Below are 16797 nucleotides of genomic sequence, written 5' to 3' on the forward strand. Positions count from 1 at the left end.
GTTTTTTTCCGCTGGGCGCAGCATTTTCCTCCCTCTGCTGCTTGCTGCTCTGGGCGAGATGACTTCAAAGCCTTTTCCCCAGAGGTAGCTGTCCTTAAACTAAAACTAAAACGAGAGACATTTCTGAGCTCTTTAAAAAATAATAATAATAATAATAATAATAATAAACGCCCTGTGAATTCCCTGCTTTTCATGTGGTTCCTAGCCTCCCTCTGACAGCATGACCTGTTCTGGGCTGCCAGCTCTAATTCCTTTGATGTCTGTCTCCAGGATACCTCCCCGGAATCTGTGCAGAGGAGAGTGAAACTGTCTGGTGTGAGTGTGTTGGGGGGGGGAGGGTGGGGAGAAGTAGGTAGGGAGAGACCCCAGTAACTTTGTGTACGTGTTCGGAAGGAAATGAGGTTTCACTGGCAATAATCCCAGACGAACATATGTTCTTCTTGATTATGGTGAATATTTCAGTTTTTCTTTCCTTTTCACCCCGCTCCGCCCCCAAGTTCCCCGCTTAAACTGCGACTTCAGGATTCATTGTGTGAATGATCATCGCCTGGTGGTTTACTTGTTTCCCAAATTCTTCAAGGCAGGCTCTCTCCTCTGGCCATTTCCTTCTCTGGAATGCCTGGATTCTTCTTTTAACCATGCCATCGCCCCCCTCCTTTTTTTCCTTTAAAAAAAAAAGCATAACAAAAATTTTGTTCTTATGACCGTGTCAAATGTGTATAGCAGTCGGCAAAACAATACCGTGAACCCCCACACACCCATCATCCAGCTGCAGCAATAATCAGTTCATAGCCAGTCTTTGTTTCTTCTCTCCCCTTTGCCAGCCTCCTACCCCCTCTGTGGTTTGGAAGCAAATCTCAGGCATCGTATCATTTTAGCCGTAAGTATTTGAATATGATCTAGAAAAGGTTAGGATCTGAAAAACAACTTATCGTACCTGCAAAATGGATGATTACCTCATGACATCAAATATCCAATCAGTGTTCAGATATTCCAGATTTCATTTTATGTATGTATTTAAGAGTCAGCTTTTCAAGTTACATCTCTATCTTGGTTGATCTCAAGCTTTCTTTCATTGAAGTGTTTACCCAGCCAAGGCCTAGAGAGCTCTAATTAAATGCCCCCCGCCTCCCCCCCTAGGCTAGCAAGGGTTATTCAGGGAAAGGCAGCCCATCCAGGATACTTGGCCAGGCTCCCACTCTGAAGGTGTCTGGTCCCACGCTGTAGACCTTCCTATCCAGACAGCCCCCCATAGCTGGAGCCCTAGGCTCCTTCTCCTCCTTGGGCTTGGAGCCCCTGGAGACTGTGGACAGTTTCCTCATAAACTTTGAGTCTCTGGGTTCACAGCAAATTTTTGTTAAATATGTTGTTCCAAACTATAACATTTTAAAATGTTATTCCCTTTTCCTTGTTGAACAGACTTGCATAGCACTCCCTTTGTACCTAACGTTGTCGATCTAGGTGCTTATGTGTACGTATCGGCTCTTTGTTCTCATAAGAGCCCTGAAGATTAGCTTACACTTACCACAGGGAAAGGATTATTTTCTGTCTCTTTTGTATCAGTAGGTATTGTGATGGTGAACACATGTCCTGCATTTTCTGGGACACTCCTAGTTTTATATCAGTTTAACTTTTTCAGCAAAGGTGAGTTGATGTGTATGAATGTAAACTGTAGTGCCTTCATGAAGTATTTCATATGTATTTGCAACTTGGGCAAAATTGTCTTGTAAGGCCATATATCCTGAAAACAGGTTCAGCTGACCGGGGACGCCTGACTGATATTCCACATGCCTGTTAAGCCTGAGTGTCCTAATAGCCTTCTTTCCTCACTGTTTGTGTGGTCAGGGTTTGGCATCACAGAAAGGAGGCCAGCCGGCACACCTTGCTGTTCTCTCCCTGCTTCTCTCTAGCTTAGTGGTGTTCACCTGGCTCCAGTTTTCACAGCAGCATCCAGTCCTTAGATCACATTTGGGGATGGGAAGGTGTAGAAGGAAAGCCTCAGTGGCTGAGCCACGTAGCACGCCCATTCACAGAAGGGCTTTAGCTGGGGTGAGTGCTGAGCCCGGGCTTGCACAAGCAGTGTGTAAGGGCTGCACCTGCCAGGCAGCCACTCACCACGACATGCACAGTGGTGGTGCTCAAAGGGCAGCTCTTCTACTCTAAGGGGAGGAAAAGGTAAAACTGAAGCCTTTGTCATCTAATGAGAAAAATAGCTGTAGTCAGGTGTTCTCGTGAATAGTGTTTACACTGGGTTGAGGCCTGATTGCGTGGCTTTACTCCGTAGGTTGAATGAATGGCACGCTACTGATACGGAGCGACCCCACCATCCTTTGGGGGACAAAGGATGTAAGCAGGAGGGGGACAGAGATGGTGTACCCTCACAGCATCTAGGCTGCGGGTCTTATGTGGGCTATGTTGGAAGGATGGTAAGCAGACTCTAATGCGGGCAGCCTGGTATGAAAGGTGGCTTTGTTCTCTGAAGGACTCCAACAGTCAGTACCCACATTAATAGCATTTTTTCCTGGAGCTCTATCAGAGTAAGCTCCTTCTGTTACTCACGGTCCTGTTCTGTATGAGTCTGGGTCTTATACACAGTAGGCGCTCAATATATAGGCATTGAGTGAACAAGCACATAGCTCATTGACCAGAATGCTTGTTGACTGTAGCCCTCAACAAGTTCCAAAGCTGGTGTCTTCTCATTTTTACAAGGCCTTACCAGGTCTTCTCTGTTATTAACCTGTCATTTTCTAGGTGCCTCCAGATTCTGCCCTGGCCAGAAGATTTGAGGGCCTTCTGAGCTTTCCTCTGGCTGCACTCTGACCCGATTTCATAGCTCTTGGTTTCGGAGAGTTACCCTTTCCCAAACTTCATTGCCTGGTTGGCCAGCCGCAAAATAGCCCCTGGTTTGTCCCTGCCCTGTCCGCACAGCCATCCAGTGTAAACCGCCCCCACCCCCCCGCTGCCGCATCCCAGTGTTGTTAAGCCCAGGGGATTTTTTGGCTGTCATGTAGACCACATGACGTAAGAGAGGCGGTGACTCCTTGCCAGAGAACCCCCAGAAACCTAGGAATTGGGGTGGTGTCCCGCAGCTGTTTTGAAGAGCACAGCAAAATGATGCAATGGTGAGTGGCAGCGAATAAATGCTCTGTCCAACTAGAAAGTCTGCTTGGAAATAGGTTAGGAGAATGTTCTTACTTGGGTTGGAATATGGCCAGGCTTGGGATCTTATCAACCATCAGTCATCAATTTAAGAACGTTTTCAGAAGCGACCCCTTGGTTTTCTTTTCTGTACTTCCTAAATTTCCCATAGTCAGCATTTATCACTTTTATCATAAAGTTGAAAAGAAAATGCCTACTTAAAACTAAATCAAAGTTTGAGAACATCACGTCATTTGTTAAGTTGCATAGCGAGCCATGCACCCGTGTCTTTCCTCATCTGCTTATTTTTCAATTAATAAAGGGCAAGAGATGTTTGTGCTCAAGGCTTGAGGACCTTAGCTGCTTGCATTAGAATCCAGGAATTTGGTCCAAATTGATAGTGTTCTGGTATTCACGAAGGCTTTGATTTATATATTTTATCAAAAGCAGCTTAACGGAAGGCATATTTCTCAAACTGACCACGTATTGTTCAGGATAAACAGCTTTCTAATAAGTGCTTTGTGAATAATGGGGATATGGATTTACTGTGGGGGTCTTGAATATTTTTTAAACGCATTGTTTTAAGTTAGTGGGAGGCCAAGATGAAAGGACATTTCAAGATAAGCCCTGTGAGTAATTTTGTGTTGCAGCGAGGAGTTGAGATGGATGGGATTTGCTTTGGCATTCATGCATAGTCCTGATGCGAGAAAAGTGTCCTGAAGCAGAATGCTGCCTGGGACTCACCGCAGGACAGGGCCCTCATTTTGGCTGGGATTTGGGAATTGAGCATGTGGTGAGTCTAATATTAGAAAATCAGTTCTTACCCTCCCCCCTTCCTTATCCTTAAAGCTCTCCGTCCCTCTCACGATGTGTGTACCAAGCCTCACCTCCCCCTCCTTCCCCCTGTGCTCTCTCTGTGAGCAGTCTTTTAATTTATTTCTTGGCTGCTTATCTTCTTATTAATCAGATTTTCTCCCTTGGCCAAGCTCTTCTCCCAAAGGCCTCGCCTCGGTCTTAACAATGCACGCTCGCCAGTTCAAATGGTTCCGTGTTTTAAATGCAGATGTTGGCTTCTGGCAATGGTGACTGCATCCTGAAGTAGAACATTTTCTCCGAAAGACCCAAGTACCTTCTATGTGATTGGTTCCACTGTGTCTTGGTCCCAGTGGCTCCAGGAATGAGACGCTAAATTATCTTCCATTTTGGAACTTTCGAGGATTTGGAAACGGGTGAATTTTTAGTCCTTTTGGCAGATGCAGGCTGCAGATATTAAAGTTGGTGGGAATGGACTATTCCACATGGTCATGAAGATTGAAAAGGAGCAGGTTACAGAGGGGGGCTTGAATGCCCATCTCCGATTTCCTTTGTGATTTGGACAATTCAGATCAGTTGAAAGAAAATTTTACTGAGTACTGACAAATAGCCTTTCTGAGTCTGTTTACTTATCTTTAAAAGAGTTATTTCAGGGCACCTGGGTGGCTCCGTTGGTTAAGCATCCGACTCTCGATTTTGGCTCAGCTCATGATCTCACGGTTCGTGAGTTCAAGCCCCACATCAGGCTCTTGGCTGACAGCTTAGAGCCTGCTTTGGATTCTGTGTCTCCCTCTCTCTCTGCCTCTCCCTCCCCCTCTAAAAAATAAACATTAAAAAAATTTAAAAGAGTTATTTGGGCTGGATAATTCCTAAGTTCTCTCCAGCTCCAAAGTTTTATGTGAACATTAGGTGGTTGCATGGATTCAGATGCAGTTGAGGGACGTTTAGACTTTGTAAGAAAATTCTGTGAATGGGTTGGCTTGAAATAACCCGTGAAAATAATCTTGGAGCTAGTAAATTTTTTTGAATGTTTATTTATTTTTGAAAGAGAGAGAGGGGATGGCAGAGGAGCCGAAGCAGGCTCTGCGCTGAGAGCAGACAGCCGGATGTGGGGCTTGAACTCACAAATCGGGAGATCATGACCTGAGCTGACATCATACACTTTACCGACTGAGCCACACCCAGGTGCCCGGAACTAGTATAGTTAACACATGGGATAATAGTACTGCTGTTAATGGCTATCTTTAATGAACACTTACTACTTGTAAGACATTGCTTTTTTTTTTTAAGTTTATTTTGAGAGAGAGAGAGAGCGCGCGCACGTGTGCGTGAGCAGAGGTGGGGCAAAGAGAGAGAATCCTAAGCAGGTTCCGTGCTGTCAGCACAGAGCCCAACAAGGGGCTCGATCTCACAAACAGTGAGATCATGACTTGAGCTGAAATCAAGAGTCCGACGTTCAACTGACTGAGCCACCCAGGCATCCCAGACATTGTTTATTTTTTACGTGTGTCAGTTTAGTCTCCATAACAACCCTAGGGGGTAAGTGTTGTCATTAGCCCCATTTTATAGATGCAGAAACTGAGGCATAGGGAGGTTAGGTAACTTTCGTAAAATCATAGATTGGTAAGTGAAAAATCTGGATTCAGATCCAGGTGGGATGACTCCAAGCCCAAGCCCTTCACCATTATACCCAACTGCCTCTGTAATTAACTAATTACGAATGTGTCATATTAGATCCCCTCCATGATTTCCCAGCCCTCAGGTTACCTAGAAGAGTTTCAGGGTATTTAATGGTGCTGGATGCAGTGGCAAGACAGGGTTTGTTAGGATTGATGAGGTGGGAGTGGGGGGGAGAAGCAGTCGGAGGAAGCGAGGGAGGCTGGTCTGAATTCCTTATCTTGCAGATGGCAGGCTGGGAGAGGCAATAGACCACTCAGTGTCCTTGTTCACAGAAGAGAACTAAGAAAGGACATAGACCCATAGATCTTCCCTTGTACCTCCCCAAGTTTCAGTTTCAGTTCAGTGGCACTAATCTTTTTTTTTTTTAATTTACATCCAAGTTAGTTAGCATATAGTGCAATAATGATTTCAGGAGAATTCAGTGATTCATCCCCTACATGTAACACCCAGTGCTCACCCCAACAAGTGTCCTCCTTAATGCCCCTTGCCCATTTAGCCCATCCTCCCCCACCCATAATCTTTTTTTTTTTTAATGTTTATTTTTGAGAGAGCGTGCCTGTGGGGGGGGGGGGCAGAGAGAGAGAGAGGAGACAGAGGATCTGAAGTGGGCTCTGTGGTGACAGCAGCAAGCCTGATTCGGGGCTCAAACTCACAAACTGTGAGATCATGACCTGAGCTGAAGTTGGAAGCACAACCCACTGAGCCACCCAGGTGTCCCCGGGACTAATCTGTCTTAAACACCATTTCATTCAACCACTCATTAGGACTGTCTTCTCACCTGTTCCACCTGCTCTGTCCCCGGAGCCTTGTTCACTGCTCTCTGGCCCCAAGGCCTCTCTCTGGCAGGCTGGCCTGTCTGCTCCCTGGGGGTGAGCCATAGGCTCTGTCCCATTTTCCTCTCTGCGATGGTTGTCCCTCCGCCTGGAATGTCTGCCCTTCTGCTCTCTGCCTGCCCAGATCCAACTATGGCCTCCAGAAAGCCTTCTCCAACTTTCTGGGAACCTCCAACTCTCTGAGTTCCTTTTGGGAACCTCTGGTGTTGTTTTCTTTTCCATCAGCAACTTGGCACTTACTTACCTTGATTTGTATTTTTCATTTTGCTTTCCAAATTGTACATAAGCACTTTGAAGGAAGGGAACAGAACTGAACATTTAAATCACTCTGTTTATGTTCAGATGGGACTTAGACCCATTCTGAATTGGCTTTTAGAACTTTTCAAGTTTATTTCCCTTATATTTTAAGGTGTTTTTTTTTTAAGTTTATTTATTTATTTTGAGAGAGAGAGTGACAAGTAGGGGAGGGACAGAGAGAGGGAGGGAGGGAGGGAAAAAGAGAGAGAGAGAGAGAGAGAGAGAGAGAGAGAGAGAGAATCCCAAGCACTGTCAGTACAGAGCTCAATGTGGGGCTCGAACTCACGAACCATGAGATCTTGGCCTGAGCCGATGTCAGCCGCTTAACCAACTGAGCCACCCAGGCACCTCTTTAATTTCCCTTAAAGAGGGATGGTTAAGCCTGCATGCAGATCAGCCCACCAACCTGTGGACATAAATTCTAGCAAGACTGTTTAGGAGAAATGAAAATGAGTTCTGTTTCATGTTGCTGGCAATAAATGGTAATCAATGTATGAAATTCATTACCCTAAAAAGGAAAATGTGCAGAAAATTAAATCATTAATGACGGTCACCTGTTCCTACCGAGAGACCCTAGGGCAACTGTGCCATCCTTTGGGACTTGTGTTTGGGGCTTTGTGATGATAAAATACTCTGGTGTCCTGAACTGGTATGATAAATTTCATCTTGCCCGTCAATACAGATTGATCGGTAGTAGCTTTGTGAGGCGAATGTTAAGGATTCTGAGGCTTTGTCTGATTGCTGTGTCTGTCAGGGGCTCTGTAAAGGGAAATGGAGGCAGGCATGAAATGTTCTCTACCTTCCTGGAACTCTGACTCCCTCCTAACAGAAGCAGAAGTGAGAAGCTGGCAAAGCATACACCCTGGAGCCCATCATCACAGTGTATATAGGGTGCAAGATATTGCTTCCCCACGCCCACTTTGGTCTATTTTAAGTCAGAAATAGCCAAAGGATATCTGAGAGCTCTGTTGAGAATGCCAGGAGCCAGAACAGAAGTGAAGTGCCTCTTGCATCCTTATAATAGCAGATGACTTATGCAAAGCCAGCCACATGGCACTCCCAGTGCACTCAGCTGCTCAGCCAAGGGGCCACCCAGTCCACTGCCTGCCCATTGATAACTGTGGCAGATGGGTACCTCTCAGAAACTTCTTCCCAAGACAAGTCCTTGCTGCTGGCTTCCACCAGAAGTCAGGGCAAGGTCACCTCTCTCTGGCCCTAACTCGGGAAACTAGCTCTAGAGATTGCTTTAAAATGCTTGTTTTCTTAGAAGGGCTCTGGCTTTCACCTGGTCTAAGCGGATCGTAAACAGTTTAGCTGAGGAGATGATGATAGCACCAAACACTGCCACTGGATTTTGTTTTGCCCAAAACCTGTGGTTTTCAAACCTGCATCTGCATCAGAATCACCTGGAGGGCTTGCTGAACTACAGACTGCTGGGCCCTACCCCAGAGTTTCTGACTAGGTAGGTCTGGGGTGGAACCCCCAAATTCCCATTTCTAATTAGTTCTCAGGTGATACCACTGATGCTGTGGCTGCTGGTCCAGGGATCCCACTTGAAGAACCACTACTCAAGACAAAACCATGCAACATTGGTTGGTAGCCAGGTAGGGAGACAGACTTTTCAAATGATCTTTCTTTCATCTTAGTTTTTTCCCTTAGGTTTCCAAATGGATTAAAATTATTTTAAAAGTTAAATAATGTATGATAATACAGATGCTCCGTTGTCCTCAAACATGGGGCCTCCTTGGCTTTGAGTTCATACTCTCTTCTTAGTTTATCCTCTGAGCTCTGTACGGAGGAAAATAAACCATCCCAGGGAACTTCCCCATCTCCCCAACGTGAAACCCACCTGTGCCTTTAACTCTTCCTTTGGTCATGACTGTTGATTCCTCTTGGCGTGTTCATTCCTGGTAGCATCTCAGTTAACTGTTTGCCCTTTCTTTTTGTATTTATGTATAATTGTTTTTCTGTTGGGTTTTCCTGTTAGCCTTGTAAGATGACCCGGTGCCCAGCCACCATTGTCGTTGATCATGTCTACAATGTCACAGATTCCTTGTAGCTCCACATGCCTATTTCTTTCTTTCCTGGGGATGAGCATCCCCTGGCAACCCGCCTGCACCCACATAAACATATGCACACCTGTTATATTTCCTTCTTTGTGAGCAATGATGTCTGCCAGCCTCCATCCAGGTCTACATACCTCCTGAAGCCAGGGTGGACCCTTCACATCTGTCTGTTCAGATTAAGGGCCCAGAGAACACCTGGTGAGTAACAAACTCACCTGGATCTGGAGGTTGGGGGCCATCTCCCCTCTGCTGTGCCAGAGCAGATCACCCCGTGTTTCCCAGTCCTCACCAGAGAGTCCGTGTGTGTCCTGGTAATTGGACCTTCCAACCTCTGATGCTCCCCGACTGCCCACGTTCAGGTAGTTGATTCCTTATTATTTAATTCACTCAACTCATCTGTGGAATAGCTGGGAGACAACATGCTGCATTCAAGGCTCAGTTCATGAATGACACATAAAGGCTTTCAGAGAGGACTGGATCTAAATCACTCAGTGCGGTCGGGAGGACGCAGGGTTGAGAGTGGGTGAACTCCTGTCAGACGGGTGTGACGTGTCATTGTGAGACCAGAGCAGGTGTTCCTTGTGCAAATGTGTGGGTCAGAGAAGAAAGCCTCACACAGGTCTCTTCTGGCTCCCAGGGGGGTCACACTGATTGCAGTCATAATGGCACTGCTGTCCTATTACATACTTTACATGTATAGTTACCACTGCAGTCTCCCAATATGTGAAAAAAAAAAAAATACATATATATATATATATATGCATGCCTATGGCTAAACATAAATAGTACACATAGGCTTATAATAAAAAGTGATCTTCCTCTATTTCTTTCTGTTCCCAAAAGCTACCACTTTATAAAATTTTTTTTTTTCAACATTTTTTATTTATTTTTGGGACAGAGAGAGACAGAGCATGAACGGGGGAGGGGCAGAGAGAGAGGGAGACACAGAATCGGAAACAGGCTCCAGGCTCCGAGCCATCAGCCCAGAGCCTGACGCGGGGCTCGAACTCACGGACCGCGAGATCGTGACCTGGCTGAAGTCGGACGCTTAACCGACTGCGCCACCCAGGCGCCCCCCAAAAGCTACCACTTTAAAAAAAAAAAAATTTTTTTTTAACGTTTATTTATTTTTGAGACAGAGAGAGACAGAGCATGAACGGGGGAGGGTCAGAGACAGAAGGAGACACAGAATCCGAAACAGGCCCCGGGCTCTGAGCTGTCAGCACAGAGCCCCATGCGGGGCTCGAACTCACAGACTGTGAGATCATGACCTGAGCTGAAGTCGGATGCTCAACCGACTGAGCCACCCAGGTGCCCCAAAAGCTACCACTTTTAACTATAATGGCTTTTTTTTTTTTAAAAACTCTGGTGATTATGTGCGTATCTCTAAATAATGTATGTTCCTGCTATTTCTCTGTCAATCCAACAAATCCCACATTATCTGTTACTTTTCTGTTAGGATGGATGCCTATTTAACTCACTTAAACTAAACCTTACCTTCCTGGTTCTCTTGATTCCATTTTTAGCTTTAAATAACGCAGTTATGCCTTTAATCCTCGTCCTTCAATAAAGACTTTATGATTTGAGAATGTTGGTATCTTTCTACTTTGCCCTTCAGTTCTTTTCCCCTCCCTGTCCTATTTTCTGTACTTTAATTTTTGCTCTGTCAAAGTTGTTGACACTTACGTTCTGTTATATACTTGTGATTCCTACATTGTGTGTAATTGAACATCTGTAAATATTGTTCAGGGCAAATTCAAGCGGTGTATTTCTTGTACAGCTTTTTAAAATTTTTACTGAAGTTTCTTTTTTTTAATTTTTAAAAATTTTTTTTAACGTTTATTTATTTCTGAGAGACAGACAGAGCACCAGTGGGGGAGGGGCAGAGAGAGAGGGAGACACAGAATCTGAAACAGGCTCCAGGCTCCGAGCTGTCAGCACAGAGCCGGATGCGGGGCTCGAACTCACAAGTGGTGTGATCATGACCTGAGCGGAAGTCAGACACTTAACTGACTGAGCCACCCAGGCGCCCCGTATTTTTCCTGAAGTTCCTAATGGGCTTTCCACCCCCCTTGTATTGTTTGACTATGTCCTCAATTTTTCCCCCAAAACTCGATTCAGTCAGGCATTCTATTGAGTACCCCCTTTACCTTGGAGAATCCCCCTTTTCTGGGGTTTTCCAGTCTTCCTCCATTCTGGACAGGTTGTTCTCTGAGCTGCTACACAGCTCTCTCATCCTGGAACTTTCCTGAGTTGGATTTCCAATGGGATTTTATTCTAATTCTAGTTAGAATTAGAATTAGAATTAGACTAGAAGTAGTCTGTCTAATTCAAATTCTATTATTCTAATAGGGTCCAAAGTCTTTTTGTTTGTTTTTTTTTTTGTTTTGTTTTTTGGGGGTCTTTTTGTAGGCCAGATACCAATTACTAGTGTTACCAAGGAGATCTTAAAGAGCAAAATACATTTTCGAGAGCAGAGATTTAAAATTTAATGTATGAGTTCAACACAGGTTAAGTGTAAATGAAAGTCAGCTGTCTTTGGATTAAGCACTACTATAAACTTTTTTTTAGAAGATTAAACACGGAAATAAAGCAAGGATTCCAAATGCTGTCCTTTTTCCAGAACAGCCCAGGGGCTTTGCAATCTGGACTTAAGTCTCCTCTGGTTGGGTCAGAATCAAGGCTGTCTCTAGGGGTTGAGGGGTGTGTGGTATGGTGGGAAGTGGTAGATTAAGATTTAACCTAAACCCTGAGTTGAAATCTTGCCTTTGGCCCCTATTAGCTAGCTAAACTCCCTTATAATACAAACAATAAAGCCAGACTTCCTGGAATATTGGGAAGATTTAATAAACCAAAGGAAAAGAAGACACATTGAAAAATTGGCATATTCTGTATATACAGGTTCTCATTATGAAGTTGTGATCGGATGTTGGATCTTGCTGCAGGAGCAAAATCGACAAAGGCTGAAAGTGAGAGGAGATCAGAATTTAATGCATAATCAAAAACTGTGTGTACGATCACATTTAATAATCTAAACCAGCATTTTACTGCAGGAGTCACTAACTCAAATGCTGAGGGGGGCCAAGTGCCCCAAATGAAAGCCCATGCAGGGGTCAAGGCCACACTCACCTCCAGCTGATGTTGCCTTTGCAGGAATGAGGTGTTCTGTTTCTCCAAGCTTAAAATATGGATTTTAAAGTGAAACCAGCTAATTGTTACATGCTATTAGTTTAAATTTTTTCTTAACGTAGAACAAGCCAGGGGGCCCGGGTGGCTCAGTTGGTTAAATCTGGCTCTTAATTTCAGCTCAGGTCTCACAGTTCGTGAGATCGAGCCCTGCTTTGGGCTCTGAGCTGATAGTGCGGAGCCTGCCTGCGATTCTCTCTCTCTACCCCTCCCCTACCTGCACAGGCCCACGTGCTCAGGCTCTCAAAATAAATAAAGTTAAAAACAAAACACTGAGCAAGCCAAATAAAGCACGTATGCAGTTCACCAATTTAAGGCCTCTGCTTTACTGTATGGGGATTAAATGTAAATTGGAAGCAGTTCTTAAAAATGATTCTGAGTATCACATTTACACAGCTGACAATACTATTTATTGTCTTCTGGTTTTGTGATTTCTGTATGCGTTCATGATATTCCCTGATACTTTTTTTTCAAGGGCATTACGAATAATGTTGAGCTGGGGCACCTGGGTGGCTCAGTTGGGTTGGCTCAGGCCATGATTTCTTGGCTCATGAGTTCGAGCCCCATGTCGGGCTCACTGCTGTCAGCCTGTCAGCGCAGATTCCGCTTTGGATCCTCTGTCCCCTTCTCTCTGTCCCTCCCCCACTTGCATTCCCCACCTCAGAAAAAAAACCCCCGAATAACGTTGAGCTGAACACAGCCAGAATGGAGTCCTTTAGGACACAGTGAGAAACTTCCCTCTAGGTTAATGTTCATCCAATAATCTGCACTCTGAGGGGATGCTGGTTTGGCCACTTACCAGTTTGCCTTATCTGACCTTCAGGTTCCCGTCGTGTCCGCCAGGATGCCACGGAAAAAAAGCTCATCGAATGCTTTTCTCATGAAGTCAGACATGCCAGGTGTACCACCGTTCCCCAAACTGCCATTATTTTGAAGTAAAATACGAAGTTAGATGTCACTTTTTAAAGAAGTGGTGCTGAGCCTTTATAATCCCACTTCCTGAACGTCCGTGCTCGTCAACAGGTTGACAGCACGTTTCCACAGCACTTTATTTGCAACACCTTCATCTCCACCCTCCTGACTTCCTTATGCCAGTCCTGTGACATAATTCCTCCAGTTTTGGCTGAGGTCTGCTTCAAGCTTACAACTGTGGTTTTCCTTTATCTATGATATTTATCCTTGCCTCTCTTTTTAATTTTTTTTAAGTTATTTTTTTAAAATGTTTTCATTTATTTTTGAGAGGAGGGAGGGGCAGAGAGAGAGTGGGACACAGGATCTGAAGCAGGCTCTGCACTGATGACACAGAGCCTGATGCGGGGCTCGAATCACAAACTGTGAGATCATAACCTGAGCCGAAGTCGGACGCTTAAGCGACCGAGCCACCCGGGCGCCCCATCTTGCCTCTCTTTTTTAATTACCAGCAGCCCAGCTTCTCAGAGGAGATGGCTTTGTTGGTACAAGCTTCTCTGGCTGCTAAGATTCTAGGTCACTGAAGGAACATCACATGCAGACTTGAGTGACTGAAGGACAGCTGGTGAGCGTTGGCCGGGCTGATCTCCAGGCGCTATTTTGAAATTTGCTTCACCTGTTTTCCATGTAGCCCATGTCCTTTTTCTCTCTGTTCTCTGCCCCCAAGAGCCCAGTGTCTTCTGATGGAAGTACCCCTGTCCTTCAGCCAGATCAGCCCCTCCATCCACCCCCCCCACCATCTTTTGCTTGTTTTTATCTCCTATTCCAGTATTCTTCCTAGCCCTCCATCAGATCACTCATTCACCTTCCAGGTGAACAGTTTTCTGGCTGCCTCCGGTGGGAAGATGGGCAATCACATTTAAGAACAGAACTTCTCATTACCTAGAACCATGTTCCCAAGAACATGGGGTTGCTGCTATTAAAAAAAACAAAGGAGGTGGGGGGAAGCCACATAAACAGTAAATACTTAGAATTTCCAGATTAAGAAAATCTTTTTTTTTTTTAATGTTTATTTTTGAGAGAGAGAGAGAGAGAGAGAGAGAGAGACAGTGTGTGAGTTGGGGAGGGGCAGAGAGAGAGGGAGACACAGAATCCAAAGCAGGCTCTAGGCTCTGAGCTGTCAGAGCCTGACGTGGGGCTCAAACGCATGAACTTCGAGATCACGACATGAGCCGAAGTCAGACGCTCAACCAACTGAGCCACCCCAGCGACTCTAGAATTTCCAGATTTAACACAGTCCCGATTTTTTGAGCACTTCAGACCATCCTAAAGGTTTCTGACAGATAGTAATTTGTAATTTTTTTTAAGCTTATTTATTTATCTTGAGAATGAGAGGGAGAGAGAGAGAGTAGGGGAGAGGAAGAGAGAGGGAGAGACAGAGTCCCAAGCAGGCTCCATGCCAGCAGCAAGGAGCCTGACTCGGGGCACGAACCCAGGAACTGCGAGATCATGCCCTGAGCCAAGATCAAGAGTCGTACACTTAACTGACTGAGCCACCCAGGCACCCCAGTAATTTTGTAATTTTACTAAGACCTGGATTTGAATTGTAGCTTGGTTGTAAATCTTAACTAATTAAAACTTGCTTCGTGAGGAAAATGGCTCTTCTGAAAAGAAAATCAGCTTGCTAGCATTAATGACATTAGGGACGAAAAAGCAAAGATGTCCAAAGAAAGGATAGGTCTTGGCCAGAAAAAAAGGAGTTTTGGATAAATTAAAGACTAGAATGATGAATTTTGCTGTGCTGGGAATAAGTCCACCGGATACTTCATAGGGAAACCAGGAAGTTCATGAAAGTTTTAGTGGTTGCTTGAGCCAGGACAGCATTTTTTTCCAGTGAGATAGAGTTTTGGAGAAGGTTGAAAAGGGGGTTAACTTGCAGTGGGAGGTGAGACATTAAAAAAAAAAAAAAAAAAAAAGGAAAAAGCCAGAAGCCTCTATAACCCTTTCTGTATTTATGGGTTGGGGGATTTATGGAGCTGTCTGGATGTTCCTCTCCGGAATGTCAGGGCTCCGATGTACCCCTGTCGTTGGATGTGTTCAGGCAGGTGCTGCATGGGCAGCTGTCAAGAGTATTGTGAAAGAAATTCCTGCATTTGGTTTCTGGGTGACCTGATTCGTTGATGTTTAAGTGTCTATCTCTTCCTTACCACCCTTCCTTCCTGCTGCCTTCTTTTGTGTGTACATGTGCCTCTTAGCCAGAGGCAGTGATATTGAACTGAAAGAAGCAGAGGTTTATGGTCCGCTGGTCCTCGCACCTGAAAATACTGGCTGCTCCTGGGGTCCCGGGCCAAACTTCAAAGCAAGCAGTTACTTTGCCTTCCCATTTCTGTTTTTGAATCTCCTCTCCCTGTTACACCCCCACACGCCATCCTCTGGTTGTCCACAATTGCCCCCTAGACCCGTCTCCCAGCGCTGTAAAACTCTACCGCTCGCCTGCCTTACTAGGGCAGTGTTTTCTAGTGCAGGCAGTTTGGCAGATGACAGTAATTTACATACACTTCAGGGGTGAACGAGGCTTGGTGTTTTGAGTGTTGGTGTTTTAAAATCAAACGAGGCTTGGTGGTTGCCAGAGGCTGGGGGAAAGGGATTGGTGTGTTAATGTTTAACAGGTACCGAGTTTCATTCATTTTGGGAATGTGACAAAGTTCTGGAGGTAGATGGGGGTGATGATTGCAGAATAATGTGAGCGTACTTTATGGCACAGAACTGTACTCTTAAAGCAGGTTGAAATTTTATGGTGTGTGTATTTTACCACGACTAAAAAAAGAATGAAGTCAAATGAAGCTTTCATGAAGAATATGGCACAATCAGTACAAGATCTTGTAGAAAATGTGGGAAATACAGAAGTACAAGAAAACAGGAATCACAAATCTCCCCACTGCTAACATTTTACAATTCACCGTATTTGTATAGCCTTCCAGCCCTTTCTTCTGTGTATATTTATTTTTTTATATGTAAGTGGGAGTAAACTATGCGTACTGTTTTATAGTTGTCACACACTGTCTCATGAGTATTCTCCTATGGCATTTACTATTCATCAAGACATCAGTTTTTTGCGTTTTTTTTTTAATTAAAAAAATTTTTTTAATGTTTGTTTTTGAGAGAGACAGAGACAGAGCATGAGTGGGGGAGGGGCAGAGAGAGAGAGGGAGACACAAAATCTGAAGCAGGCTCCAGGCTCCGAGCTGTCAGCACAGAGCCTGACGCGGGGCTCGTACTTACGAGCTGTAAGATCATGTCCTGAGCCGAAGTCGGTCGCTTAACTGACTGAGCCACCCAGTCGCCGCAAGACATCATTAAACAGTTACTTGATGCTCCATCATTCCTGACCCCCAGATAAGGCCCCTTTCCCAGTATCCATTGTATGTACTTTCCTTATGACCTCTATATTTATTTCATACCATTTCTCAGAGTTTATGATATGTATGTTTTGGCAGTATTTGATATTTGTCTCCTCACAAGAGTGTAAACTCCATGAGGATGGGTTCTGGTGTGGGTTTACCTTACCATGGTATCCCCAGTGCCTTCCTGGCGTGCTGTAGGTATGCAAACAAAAAGTGATTAGGCGAATACACGGTTACACATTCCCTTTTCTGATTTTTGCTCGTGAAGTATATATAAAAGCTCATTTTAAAAAATCTCATTTGTGTATAGATAAAACTTTGTATAAATTCATAATAATTTCCTTATTAAAAATGTCTTTAATCCAATGTGTTTAGTGTTTCTTTATAATTATTAAAATAACACATGCTCTACGTGGGGTTTCTGAAAACATAAAAAAGAAGAAAGAAGAAAGATCACTCACAATCCTTTTT

At 44.6% G+C, this 16797-nt stretch overlaps 1 protein-coding gene and 1 long non-coding RNA gene across 2 annotated transcripts in view; one reads left to right on the plus strand and one right to left on the minus strand.

Moving 5' to 3' along the window:
• NXN (nucleoredoxin) overlaps positions 1-16797 on the plus strand; it is a 161109-nt gene that overhangs the window by 35483 nt on the left and 108829 nt on the right. The window lies entirely within an intron of this gene.
• LOC131498300 (uncharacterized) lies at positions 9042-13252 on the minus strand. The gene is made up of 2 exons (XR_009255370.1): positions 12813-13252; positions 9042-9234 (listed from the first exon to the last, which is right to left on the minus strand). It is a non-coding gene; the product is annotated as an uncharacterized LOC131498300 (long non-coding RNA).

The sequence above is a fragment of the Neofelis nebulosa genome, chromosome 16 (genome assembly GCF_028018385.1).
Source record: "Neofelis nebulosa isolate mNeoNeb1 chromosome 16, mNeoNeb1.pri, whole genome shotgun sequence".
In the NCBI taxonomy this organism is placed as follows: Eukaryota; Metazoa; Chordata; class Mammalia; order Carnivora; family Felidae; genus Neofelis; species Neofelis nebulosa.